The following is a 12,817-nucleotide window of genomic DNA, read 5'->3' on the forward strand; positions in this document are numbered from 1 at the left end:
TCTCTGGGGTGGAGCGGACCCCCAACAACAACAAAAATAATAATCCTGCACCACACATCGCCAGACTCGAGCCGCTGTCACCCGGTAACACGAGCGAGGCGACAGGCTCCCTAAAGCAACCCATTCAGCCCCGGGGGATGAGGCTGGAGCCGCCGCTATAGTGACGGCCGACGTCGCATTCTAGCCGCCGCCTAGCAACGGTTCACCCGGCGTTCTACTCAAGTCGCCCCGCTTTCCACGCGCGGGTTTACTCTCCCCCACTCTCTCTCTCCATATATCGATGGTGTCTTGGGTTTCATTGGCCGAAGCTGCACCAAGCGCAGCGTGAGGGAGGGCTGGCGATGTTGGCAGTGACGCAGCCGGCAGCTGATGGAGTGCAGCCGGTGCCACCTTTGTAGACAATATAGAGAGAAATAAAAGGACGAGGGTCCCGAGTCTGGGTAAAAGAGACGGGAGAGAAAAAAAAACCACAGCCGCGATCTCGGACAGCTGAAGGCGAGTTTCTGCCTGGATAGGTTTTTACAACTGAACACTAACCAGAGACAAAGGTGGGTCCTGCGTGTCATTTTTTTTTAAAGTGAACCCTTTGTGCGTGTTGGGGTGATGAGCTCGGATGGGAATCTGAAGTAATCCACGGTTCGGATCCGCTCTGATTGCCCTTCATGCAATCAGCAACTTTAGAGTCGAAGCGGTCTGAAATGTGGCATCATTTTCACCACGGGGGCAGTAACGAATTAATATACCTAATGCATTGTATCCCCCCCCCCCCCCCCACTGGGACTTCGTCCAGCCGGTCGGAGCTGTCTTTGTAACACGTTAGTTCCTTTCATAGTATCGATACTTAGTTAATATTACTGTTAGAGGAACGTAGGCGAATTGGGCACAAAGGAAATGCTGCCCAAGATTTTAGCAGCAACCTTTTTTTTCAGTGTCCATTATTGTCTAACATTGGGAACTGCATCTCAATTGTAAGGTCTGCCGAATGACGGGTGGCGTGCATCAATGGTAACCCGATTATTTAATAAATTTCTCTTTAGGAGGGCTACATATTTCTGTTAAACAAATAAAACATTGCACTGAGTGGTCATATGCGGAAATGACTTTCCATTTTAAAATTGATTCAATTTTCAACCTTGCATTGCACGCAAAAATCAAGGTGCTTGGTGGTAAATCCTTGTTAAAATCAAGCCTTTAGATGGCATACTTGGTAGGTTTTGTCTCCGTTATCCTAATCGTAGGCGTTAGAGAAAATTGCTTTGCTAACTAATGCGTTTTTGATGTTTTCTTATTTCTGCTTAAACAAATGAATGAGTGAATCATGGAAAATATCGTGTCCTGTCGCTTCCTTTTTTGTGCAGACTACTAAATTATTGTATATGACTTGCAGATCATGGTGTATCTTGAGCTTAGAACAGTATCTACCGGGTATGTCTTTACAATTTAATACTGGCAAACCCATTTGCATAGAAGAAATGTGCATTTGGGAATATAGTTTGTAGTATTAAGCAAAATTTGCTTTTCAAGGAGAGGTAATTAATATTGACCACTGTTGCTATTTAATGGGCTGCAAATTGGTGTGAATTTTAATGCATAAATTCCCCAGAAAATCAATATAATACTTTATTTGCATTATTGCCATGCAAGTCTCACTTTTAGAAACAAAATCCCCAAAATGAACTGAATCATGCTGGGTTATGGTTCAACAGGCAGTGGCTATTGCTCTTCAGGTATGAGCCCAGACAGTAACAGCTTGCTTTTATGTATTTCCTTCAATGTAAAAAAAATCCCAATGTGTTTTGTAAATGGAAATATAGAAGAAACTCATTCATGGAGGGAAAAGTTAGAATGAGTGAAGGTGTGGTCAAAAAGATGGATTTTGAGAAGATTTTTGAAGTGGTGAGAGAAGTGGAAAGACTGCAGGGGTTCAGGTTGGGAGTTTGAGAGTAGGACCAAGGCTGAAGAAGGTTCTGCCACTGATGCTTGGGTGATTGCACAAGAGGCCAGAGTCAGAAAACTGAAAGGTGTGGGAAGAGATACAAAACTGGAGGAGTGTGGTGAGACTGTGGAGGGATTTGAAGTTGAGAATTTTAAATTTAACCGAATGGAAACAAACAACCAATGTAGATCAGTGAGTTCTGGAGCGATGGGCGAGTGGAACTTAGTGTGGGACAGGATATGTGCAGCTGATTTTGAATAGGTGAAATAGCCTGTTAATACTAAATGTAGCAGATTATTCAACAATGAGGGCAGCGTTACTTTCTATTTTCACTCAACACCCAGATATGAGGTATTTAGAAGGGTCATTGGGTGGTAATTAGCAGTGGCAATCTAGTATGATTTTTATTTTCCTTTCTTCCCCCTTCCATCCCCCCCCCCCCCCCAGTTCAGGAACTCTGAATTTTAGCATCCTCACTACAGCCCTGATTCAGATCAAGGATCAGCCCTGGGACTACTTCAGGCAGTGCTTCTGTCCATTGAGCTGTTAGATGAGTTGTCGAAGTCAAATATCTTTTAACCCCACATTTAGAGTTCTCCGATCGGGTTTGGTGTTACAAATTGCAGGATAATCCCATTTCTGACATTACCTTTTCATGGGATTGAAGGGTCAGTGGCTGCGTGGATATGTAATTGGCTAAGGGACAGAAAACAAGAGTTGTGGTGAGCAGTTGTTTTTCAGACTGGAGTCAAGTGCACAGTGGTGTCCCCCAGGGGTCAGTGTTGGGACCACTGCTCTTTTTGATATATATTCATGACCTGGACTTGGGTACAAAGGGCATAATTTCAAAGATCCACATGAAACTTGGAAATGAAGTAAACAGTAAGGAGGATAGTAACAGACTCCAGGAGGACATAGACAGACTGGTGAAATGGGCAGACACATGGCAGATGAAATTTAATACAGAGAAGAGTGAAGTGATGCATTTTGGTAGGAAGAATGAGAGGCAATATAAAATAAATGCTACAATTTTAAAGTGGGTGCAGGAACAGAGAGACCTGTGGGTATATGTGCACAAGTCTTTGAAAGTGGCAGGACAAGTTGAGAAGGTTGTTAAAAGGCATATGTGATCCTTTGCTTATAAATAGAGCACACAAGCAAGGAAGTTTATAAAACACTGGTTAGGCCCCAGTTGGAGTATTGTGGCCAATTCTGGGCAACACAGTTTAGGAAGGGTGTCAAGGCCTTTGAGAGGGTGCAGAGGAGATTTACTAGAATGGTACCAGGGTTGAAAGACTTCAATTACGTGAAGAGACTTGAGAAACTGCGGTTGTTCTCCTTAGAGCAGAGAAGGTTAAGGGGAGATTTGATAGAGGTGTTCAAAATGATGAAGGGTTTTGACAGAGTAAATAAGGAGAAACCGTTTCTCGGGGCAGAAAAGTTGGTAACCAGAGGACATCGATTTAAGGTGATTGGAGGGGGGAGAAAGCAGAGGCGACATGAGGGAAAAGATTTTTACACAGCGAGTTGTTATGATCTGGCTGAAAGGGTGGTGGAAGCAGATTCAATAATAACTTTCAAAAGGGAATGGGATAAAGACTTGAAGGGGGGAATTTGCAGGGCTATGGGGAATGTGCCGGGGAGTGGGACTAATTGGATAGCTCTTTCAAAGAGCCGGCACAGGCATGATGGATGGAATGGCCTCCTTCTGTTGTATCATTCTATGATTCTAATCTAAATTGTATTTTTGAATGTTGTAGTTTTCTAAGGATATCAAAGTTTTATCTAGTGTTTATATCTACTTACTTTACATCCACAGATAGATACTTGATGCTCAAATCTGGGTGGACTTTCCTTGTATGCATTTGATTCCCAAGTTGTATAAAATCACAATTATTTTCACTCCTAAAACTATTTGGCAGATCATAATTGTCATGCATCCTTTTGGAGTGACCTCTGTGTCTCCTACAAGTTCAGTGATGTAAGAAAATACTACCCATGATGTGGAGATGCCGGTGATGGATTGGGGTGGACAAATGTAAGGAATCTTACAACACCAGGTTATAGTCCAACAGTTTCATTTGAAAAGCTTGTGATTTTCAAATAAAACTGTTGGACTATAACCTGGTGTTGTAAGATTCCTTACATAAGAAAATACTGGTTGTGACAAGTGGGAGGATTTTGAACAGGTTTCAATTTCTTAGTGAGGTACCAGGTCAGTTACTATCTTGTAGATGCTAATACCCTTGTTAGTATTAGCTAGCATAGTAAAGTGTATTGAGTAATGCTCCCTCGATCGTGCCAAACAAGGATTTTCAGACTATACACAATCAGGTGCTCTGACTGATTTTGAAGCTCAGAGCACCACTCTGCTTTCACTAACAAATATGTCATGCATTATTAATTTGCAGTGGTGCTCTGAATTTTAGAGGAAGCCTGTGCAACTATTATAATTTGGCTATGCAAATATTATACCTAGCTACTGTCGCATTATTCAGTGAGCCTAACACTCGGAATTGTGCTGCTCGGAAGGTGTAAATGGCAACTTAAGTGAGCTCGTTGAGTTGTGTGGGATGTTGTTTGTACCAGGTGGCAGACTAGAGTTGGGCTGAATTGGTCTCAGTGGGCTCAACACTACCATTTAGATTTGGTGGTTCTGCAATGGCACTTTCTTGCTGCATTTACAGTGTTGTGATTGTAAACGTTGCCTGAAAATCCTAATATAACAAGAATGCAAACTGGATTGTAAAGCACCTTTACGTTATAAATTGTCTGAGATTTAAAATGTTGGGTCCCCGTCCCCAATTCAAAATTAGTTTCCTTGGGGTGTCTGGTGAGCTATCCTCTTCACTGTAAATACTGATGCAAAGTAATTTTTTAACATGTCTGTCATTTCCTTATTTTCATTTCATTTACAGTAACACCATTATCAGTTTTTAAGGGGCCCACCTTGCTCTTGACCACCCTTTTCTTTCCCAAATATAATTGTAAAAAAGTAGAGCTATTGCTTCTTAGGGGTATATGGGTTCTGTATCAAGTTAAATTCTTTTTTGAACACCTCCCCCTGATCTTCTGTCATTTTACCCATTAACAGATTTGCCCAGTTTACTGTGGACAGTCTCTGTCTCATCCCATTGAAGTCAGCTTTACCTAAATTTAGAATCTTAGTAGCTGATCAGGGTTTCTCCCTTTCAAACAGACCGTTGAACTCATCATATTATGATCGCTATTAGATAAATGTTCACGCACCATTAGGCTGTTTAACTAAATCTGGCTCATTACTCATTATTAAATCTAATATGGCCTTCCCCTTGTTGGTTCTAGGACATATTGTTGCAGAAAGCTATCCTGAGCACATTCGAACTTTGCTACCTTTCTGACACGAGCTCGTCTGCTTATCCCATTCAATATGAAAGTTAAAATCCCCCATTAAAACCACTCTGTCTTTGCTACATGCTTGTCTAATCTCTGCATTTATATATTCTGCCACTTCATAGCTGCTACCAGGGGGCCTATACACAACTCCCACTACAATCTTAAATCCTTTCCTATTTCTTAATTCTACCCATAAAGTTTCCTCTGTCTGCTTACCTCTATATATCCTCACATATAATTGGAGTAATTTCATCCTTAATCACTAAGGCTACTCCTCTACCAGTTTCCCTATCCTTTCTGTAGACCTTATAACCTGGTACATTCAGTTCCCAGTTCTGACCGTCTTGCAGCCATGTCTCATTAATATCTACTATGTCGTACCCTCTAAATTGAATTTATGCCTGCAATTCGTTCCATTTATTCCTTATATTCTGTGCGTTTGTATAAAGAATGTTTATTTGGGCCACAAACCCTAACCTGTCCTCCTGCTCTAATGTTGTTTTTCTAACATTTCTCTTTCCTAATGAATTGCTTTGCATCTTTTAGTTGTCCCTTTACCTGAAGCATAATTTCTGACTATCACTCCACTTTTTTGTTTGCTTTTAAAATTATTATTTATACTATCTTTTCCACCTGAGCCCTCTTCTCTCCCCGCCCCCGCCCCCACTCCAGTAATTTAAAGTCCTTGTCCCCACCCTATTTATCCTTTCCGCTAGGATCCTGGCCCCAGCCTGGTTGAGGTGGAGCCTATCCCAACGGTACAGTTCCTTCCTGTCCCGGTACTGGTGCCAGTCTCCCATGAAATGGAACCCCTCTTCCCCCACACCAATCCTTCAGCCATGTGTTCACCTCCCTAATCTGTTTATCCCTATACCAATTTGCATGTGGCTCAGGTAATAATCCAGAGATTATAACCCTTGAGGTCCTGTTTTTTAAAATTTAGCTCCTGGTACTCTCTGATCAGGACCTTTTGCCTACTCTTTCCTATGTTGTTGATCCCATCATGTACCGCAATGACTGTACCCTCCCCCTCCCTCAAATATCTTTTCAAGCCAGTTTGAGATGTCCTTCACCCTGGCACCAGGTAGGCAACATACCATGTGGGCCTCTCGATCCTGCTTACAAAGGATGCTATCTGTCCCCCTAATTATTGAATCCCCTACAACTGCCACATTACACTTCGCCTCATTCTCCTCCCTTTGGAAAGTCTCCTGCTCCAGGGTGCCATGGTCAGCATTCTGGCTGTCCTTCCGACAGTCTTTATCCTTATCTTCACAGGTAGCAAGTTCATTGTACATGTTGGATCGGATCAGTTTCTGCGGATCCTCGTCCTCTATCTCACCTGGGTTCCCCTTACTGTGTACATTATCTGTCACACCAACCCTGTTCTGATCCTGTACCTCTCTACGAGGTGTGACCGAGGTCTGGAGAAAACTGTCCAGATACTCCTCCCTCTCCCTTACATGTCGGAGTGTCTCCAACGCGCACCCCAGCCTAATGTCTGAGTTGGAGAGATTTGCAGATGTGTTCGCTCAGGACATTTTCAATATCCACAATCTCCCACATACTGCAGTCCAGACACACAACCTGCTCTGCCATATCTTAGTCTATATTTATTTATAGATAATTACTTTTTAGTCTGTTTTGGTGTTTTTTTTCACTTCTAAATTTAGCGCCAAGTTCTCAAGTTCCCACTCAGTTCATAATCCACTCTGTGCTTCAGCAGATAACCTTCTCTTAATACATCTTTTGAGAACAGCAGTAACAACTGCTGAATCAGCTTCCAGCTCACAGTAATTACCCTCTATTCAGGCAAATGCTTACAGCTATTAACTGCTACTGACTTGTAGTTTCTGTTAACTAACTTGCAGTTTCTTTTAAAGTTCTAAGTTAAATTTTAAACTAAATTTCAATTCACCCACTACTTTACCAGAGTCCCGCTCTCACCAGATTCTCAAGTTCCCGCTCAGTTCACGATCCATTCTCTTTGCAATGCCTGCTCTGTGCTTCAGCAGATAACCTTCTCTGATTTTTCAATCTCAGAATTTTAAAGCTGAGATTGATAGATTTTTGTTAAGCAAAGGTATTACGAGTATGGGGCTAAGGCGGGTGTACGGAGTGAGGTCAAAGATCAGCCATGATCTCATTGAATGGCGTAACAGGCTCGAGGGGCTAAATGGCCTACTCCTGTTCCTTTTAATGGAGTCTCAGGAGAGGGGCATTCAAGCAGACCTCTTGTGTATCATGCTCTCCTGTTCACATTAGCCACTGTAGCCATGTCAAATTAAAGCTTGTTGGAAACCATTTTTTTTAACAGACCCTCGTATCTGCAGTTTTTAAAGCTGTATGTATGAGGTGGTGTGGGGGGAGGTTGTGTCTATCTCGCAATACATTTAGTTTTGATATATTATCATAGAGAACAAATTATTGCTCCATTACACTTGGCCCATCCATATTCTCTTCAATTTTAACATCATTTGGTTTGTATCACTGAGTAATGCCACAGGAGATCGGCTAATATTATGTACTTCAGTTTTAAATAAACTGCATTATAACACAATTGAACATCATGACACCGTCCGCTGATGTGCCAAACTCACTTAGCACATTTAGTAGGCTAGGGACCAAGGTCAGACCACCAGCAGCAGAGCCTGAGCCCTAGGAAATTTTGGATCTTTACTGACATAGGCTGAACAGAGGCAAATAATTTATATTCTGAAGTGCATCGACTGTGCAAGACTTGTGCATCTGGAGTTGACACCAGCGCAACAATGTAAAAAGGCCTTCTATCTCTTGTATTGCCAACAGGACTGGCCTTCAGAGAGATGAAACAGGATGTCCGTGGGCTACTGTAATCCAATCAAAATGCTGAAAGGCACCAAAGTAGAAATGCAGTAGTATGTTAAATTCTTCTTCTTTCTCTTTCTCTTTTTCTCTTCTCTTCGCCCGCCACCACCCCCCCCCCCCCCCACCCCACCAGGATTTTGGTGATAGTGTGGATTGTTCTGCATTCTTTTTTCTTTACATATTGCACTAAATGGCATTTACAAATTGTATACATTAAGATATGTGCAGTAAATAGGGCCTGGTGCAACAGTAATTTTGCTGTTCAGTGGAACGTTTTTCTTCATTCATTGTGCATATGGAGAAAATTCCATCCCATGAACATAAAATGTGTTGCTTGTCAAATGTTAACGTATTTGTGTTTTGGCACTGTTCAGAATTTCTGTAACGTACCTAATTAGGGAGTAGAGTGTGCTGGAGTGTGTATGCAGGTGTGAGGGGGTTGACCAAGACAAGTGATTATTTTGACACAAGCCATAGCAGAGTATTTGGTACTTGAAAGTTAATACTTGACGTGACTACCTTTTACATGCCTTTGAGTTAATTATTGGAAATTGCAGGGTTTAAAAATTATTCTTGCACAGTAATGTTATATGAATGCAAGTGAAATAAATATTACCTCAAAACTTTCCCATTGGCATGATAGCAGCTCAGCTGAACTTTAAACAAAAGGGCGCATTAGGATCAGCGGGAGTATGAAACAAATTTCATTGAAAAGGAGTGCTAAGGCATTGAGCATTTCCGATGGGATATACCGAGGTCAGTATTCTGCTGTTTTAGCCATTCTCAGCGCTGAGACGGATCATCTAATTTGTCTTCCAGTTTTTCGAGCTTGTGGTGTTTTTGTACACCAGTTAATGTCTTAACCTTTCTTTGGTCTGTTCTCTCTTACTCACTTTCATTCCATATCTATTGTATTTTCTGTCTCTTTCTCTTAAACAAGAGGGGAAATAGAAATGTTTAATTAGGAAAAATGAAAAGTAACCTGGCCATTCTCCCCAGCCCCAAAATTGAGTGAGTGGAGGTTTTGAGTTTCAGATTCTCTTGCTATGGCCCTAACATAGTGATGCTTAATGTCCACTCTTTCCGGAGCTGGACTGTCCTCTTCCTAATAGGTTAAATACATATTGATGTGTACTAGTTGAATTTCATTTATTACCATCGTAATGTGAGCATAATGTATCAAAGGTCACCATGCATGTGACTGTATGAGTTTCTTTAATGAGTTGTACATGTACAAAGTCAAAATTGAATTAAGGGAATAAGAACATAAGAAATAGGAGCAGGAGTAGGCCAATCGGCCCCTCGAGCCTGCTCCGCCATTCAACAAGATCATGGCTGATCTGATCCTAACCTCAAATTTAAATTCATGTCCAATTTCCTGCCCGCTTCCCGTAACCCCTAATTCCTTCTTAATGTATCATTTAAAGGGTACTTAGAATTGTTTTGAAGCCACAGGTTTTATGTTATATTCCTTGGCACAATACTTCAAACCTGCTGAAATAGCTTTTGGTGCCTCAACTGAGGTTCTTGCAGACCTTAAATCCTACTCTGGCACAGTTTATACGTACCCTGTGACATCCTATAAAGCTACATTTTACCCCCCACCGCCCATTGTCCCACAATTATTTTGACTGAAACCAATATAACTGTCTGAAATAAAGTGCTGCTACAAAATTAGTGAATTAAACAGGTTTTGGTTTGAGATATCAAAATCCAATATTTAAATGTTCTCCTCCCTACACAGGCTGAATTGCAAGCACCAAAAACATACTAAATGTAATCTATTAATGTACTCGTGCTTCAGTGAAATGAAGAGACCTGACAATTGAACTAGGCAATTGGGATTGGTCTTGAGTTTTGCAAGAATTTGCATTTTAGGATCACGGAAGCTAAAAGTTACAGTTACTTATGTACAGGACTCTTGTCCCACAGTTAAAAATCTTATTACTGTTTGATCCTAAAACTTGTGCAAACCATCATCTGACACTTAATGCAGTGCTCCCCTATCATGATCGGACACTTTCTCCCTGCATTTTTGCTGTATTTCCTGTATGTACATGAACGCAAATACACACTGTGAAACTGTTTCCATTCTTTATTTTTGCTCATGTGCATACATGTTTAAATAGCCTAACATTTGTATAACTGACTGTTTCTGGATATATTCCTTCTCTCGCCTCTGCTTCTCTCAATACCTGCTTTTGCTAACTTTTTCTCCTGGTCTCTGTTTTTCTTTCTTTTTTGGCTTTTATCATGCTGTTTTTCTCTTTTTCCTGCTATTGTTTCCCTCCCAATCTTCACCTTGTTCTTACTTCCTGACTGCCCACTACCCTGAACCCCAAGGGAACTGGCATGCACTGCAATCCAGAGATTTTCTGACAACATACCCAGTCTTGTATATGTTCTGAGGATTTTGACAGCTGTTTTCTTAGGAGCCAGGAAAGATAGGGTAATCCTGTGTCTGTATTGCCAACAGGAATACAGTAAAATACAGGAATGCCCATTAGGATGGCAGCATTACTAATGTGTAAGAGATGTTGAACAGAACCAAAATACAGAAATCAAAGAACACCATTCAACTTATTGGAAAGACAAAAACTGATGTGCGGAAGGTAACACCAACCACAACAACTTGCGTTTGTATTAAACCTTTTAAGGTAGTAAAACGTCGCAAGGCGCTTCACAGAAGCGATTATCAGACAAAATTTGACACCGAGCCACATAAGGAGATAATAGGACAGGAAGAGGTAGGTTTTAACGAACGCCTTAAAGGAGGAGAGAGGGGCGGAGAGGTTTAGGGAGGGAATTCCAGAGCTTAAAGTCCAGGCAGCTGAATTAATAAAGGTAAATTAATAGAAGTCTGAAATTACGGCTTCTAGACAATTCACTAACATAACCAGCATGTGCTAAATGCCACTGCTTTCCAGTAAAACAACACCAGTCAACAAAAATACAAAACTGATAACAGGAAAGGGAATCCGTTCATGTAAAGCTGGAGGATATTGCTGAGACAGGAAGGGATAGGTAAGCATAAGGGTTTTTAAGTGAGAATAGGGATTTTGAATGTAAAGCTGAAATTATATTGCATCGAATCAAAAAAAAAACCTTGTATCTTGGGTAATAAAAATAGAAAATGCTGGAAACGCTCAGCAGGTCAGGCGGCATCTGTGGAGAGAGAAACAGTTAACATTTCAGGACGATTACCTTTCATCAGAAATGGAAAATATGAAAGATGAACAGCTTTTAGCAAATACAGAGGAAGGGGGAAGAGGAAAAGAACAAAAGGGAAAGGTCAGTGATAGGGTGGAAGGCAGGAGTGACTAAATGATGAAAGGGATGATCGTGCTAAAGGAAGTGATAATGAGACAACTATGGAAACAAAGTACAGGCCCAAAGGAGGTATAAATGGTTACAGCAAATATCTTGTATCTTGGGCTTGGCTCTGATGACCCCACAGTTAAACAGCCTAACACCATTTAGGCACATACATATAAGGGAGGTACCAGAGAGCTGCTACCATCCACGGACCATACCCCAGCAACAGCCGGTACCTTCAGGTGAGGAGGGGAGAAAGTAGTGGTGGGGAAATTGAGTACCTTTGCCATCAGCAGTAATGTTAAGTTTTCAGTCTGCACTCTTGTTCAATAAGTACGTTTTATTCCACATGGAACAAATTCTCTCCGTAACGCTACGGTTCTTGTGTTGCCTTGACCAAGAGTATTGTCATCTGTGGAATGAAACTGGTCAGAGTTGAATGATGTATTGTAAACAATTTTACAACACCAAGTTATAGTCCAGCAATTTTATTTTAAATTCACAAGCTTGTGAATTTAAAATAAAATTGCTGGACTATAACTTGGTGTTGTAAAATTGTTTACAATTGTCAACCCCAGTCCATCACCGGCATCTCCACATCTTGAATGATGTAGATTGATATCCTGAAGTTTTGTTACATTTACTTTAAAAGGAAGATTTGAGGGCTTTATTTTGCCTGTGGTTATTAATTTTCCTTACTCTTGCCTCAGGTCAAGTAAATTAGTTGAAGTCTAGCAACCCATCTGTTAAAAGAGAGGGTTAGTAAACCAAATGGCATTCTCATTCCATGCTTAAGTTCTTGTGTGTCTCTGAATGCTGTGTTTCACAGTCACTGACTCACCTGAGAGGAATTGTTTCAGTTTAGTCCTCTGATCTCAAATGCACCACTCAAGAAGACCCACTAATGGGGTGGGGTGGGGTGGTAAGAGACAGTATAATTTTCTGTTAGGACAGCAGTTACTGTAAAATATTTTGTATAAACTGCAGCTTCATGCACAGGCATGATGGGCTAAATGGCCTCCTTTTGTGCTATATCATTCTGTGATTCTATGTTTGATGGCCCCTGAATAGAGGTAGAAATTAAGATTTTTTTTTTCCTTTACTGCAATAGCAAAAATAAAATAGTAGAGTGAGAGGATACACTGAATGTCCAACAGTCATGACTGAAGACTGTGCATGATTTCAGTCAATGCTGCTGAGTTTCTGAATTTGGGGAGGAATGAAATCAAGCAACCCAAGCTTGAACTGAGGCCTATTAGCAAATTCATCTCCTCGGAGAGGGCTTTAGGATCGCTACTTCTTGCAAGCACAAAAGCAGAATTTGGTAACGACCCCAACTTCAGC

At 41.2% G+C, this 12,817-nt stretch overlaps 1 protein-coding gene across 1 annotated transcript in view; it reads left to right on the top strand.

Annotated features, from left to right (window-relative positions):
• The first annotated feature begins 312 nt into the window (after positions 1-312).
• LOC137321355 (probable E3 ubiquitin-protein ligase RNF144A-A) overlaps positions 313-12,817 on the top strand; it is an 86,536-nt gene continuing 74,031 nt past the window's right edge. Inside the window, exon 1 of the mRNA XM_067983741.1 lies at positions 313-548. The gene's annotated coding sequence lies outside the window, so the exon portion shown is untranslated. The remainder of the gene's footprint in view (positions 549-12,817) is intronic.

Source organism: Heptranchias perlo, chromosome 5 (genome assembly GCF_035084215.1).
Source record: "Heptranchias perlo isolate sHepPer1 chromosome 5, sHepPer1.hap1, whole genome shotgun sequence".
Lineage (NCBI taxonomy): Eukaryota > Metazoa > Chordata > Chondrichthyes > Hexanchiformes > Hexanchidae > Heptranchias > Heptranchias perlo.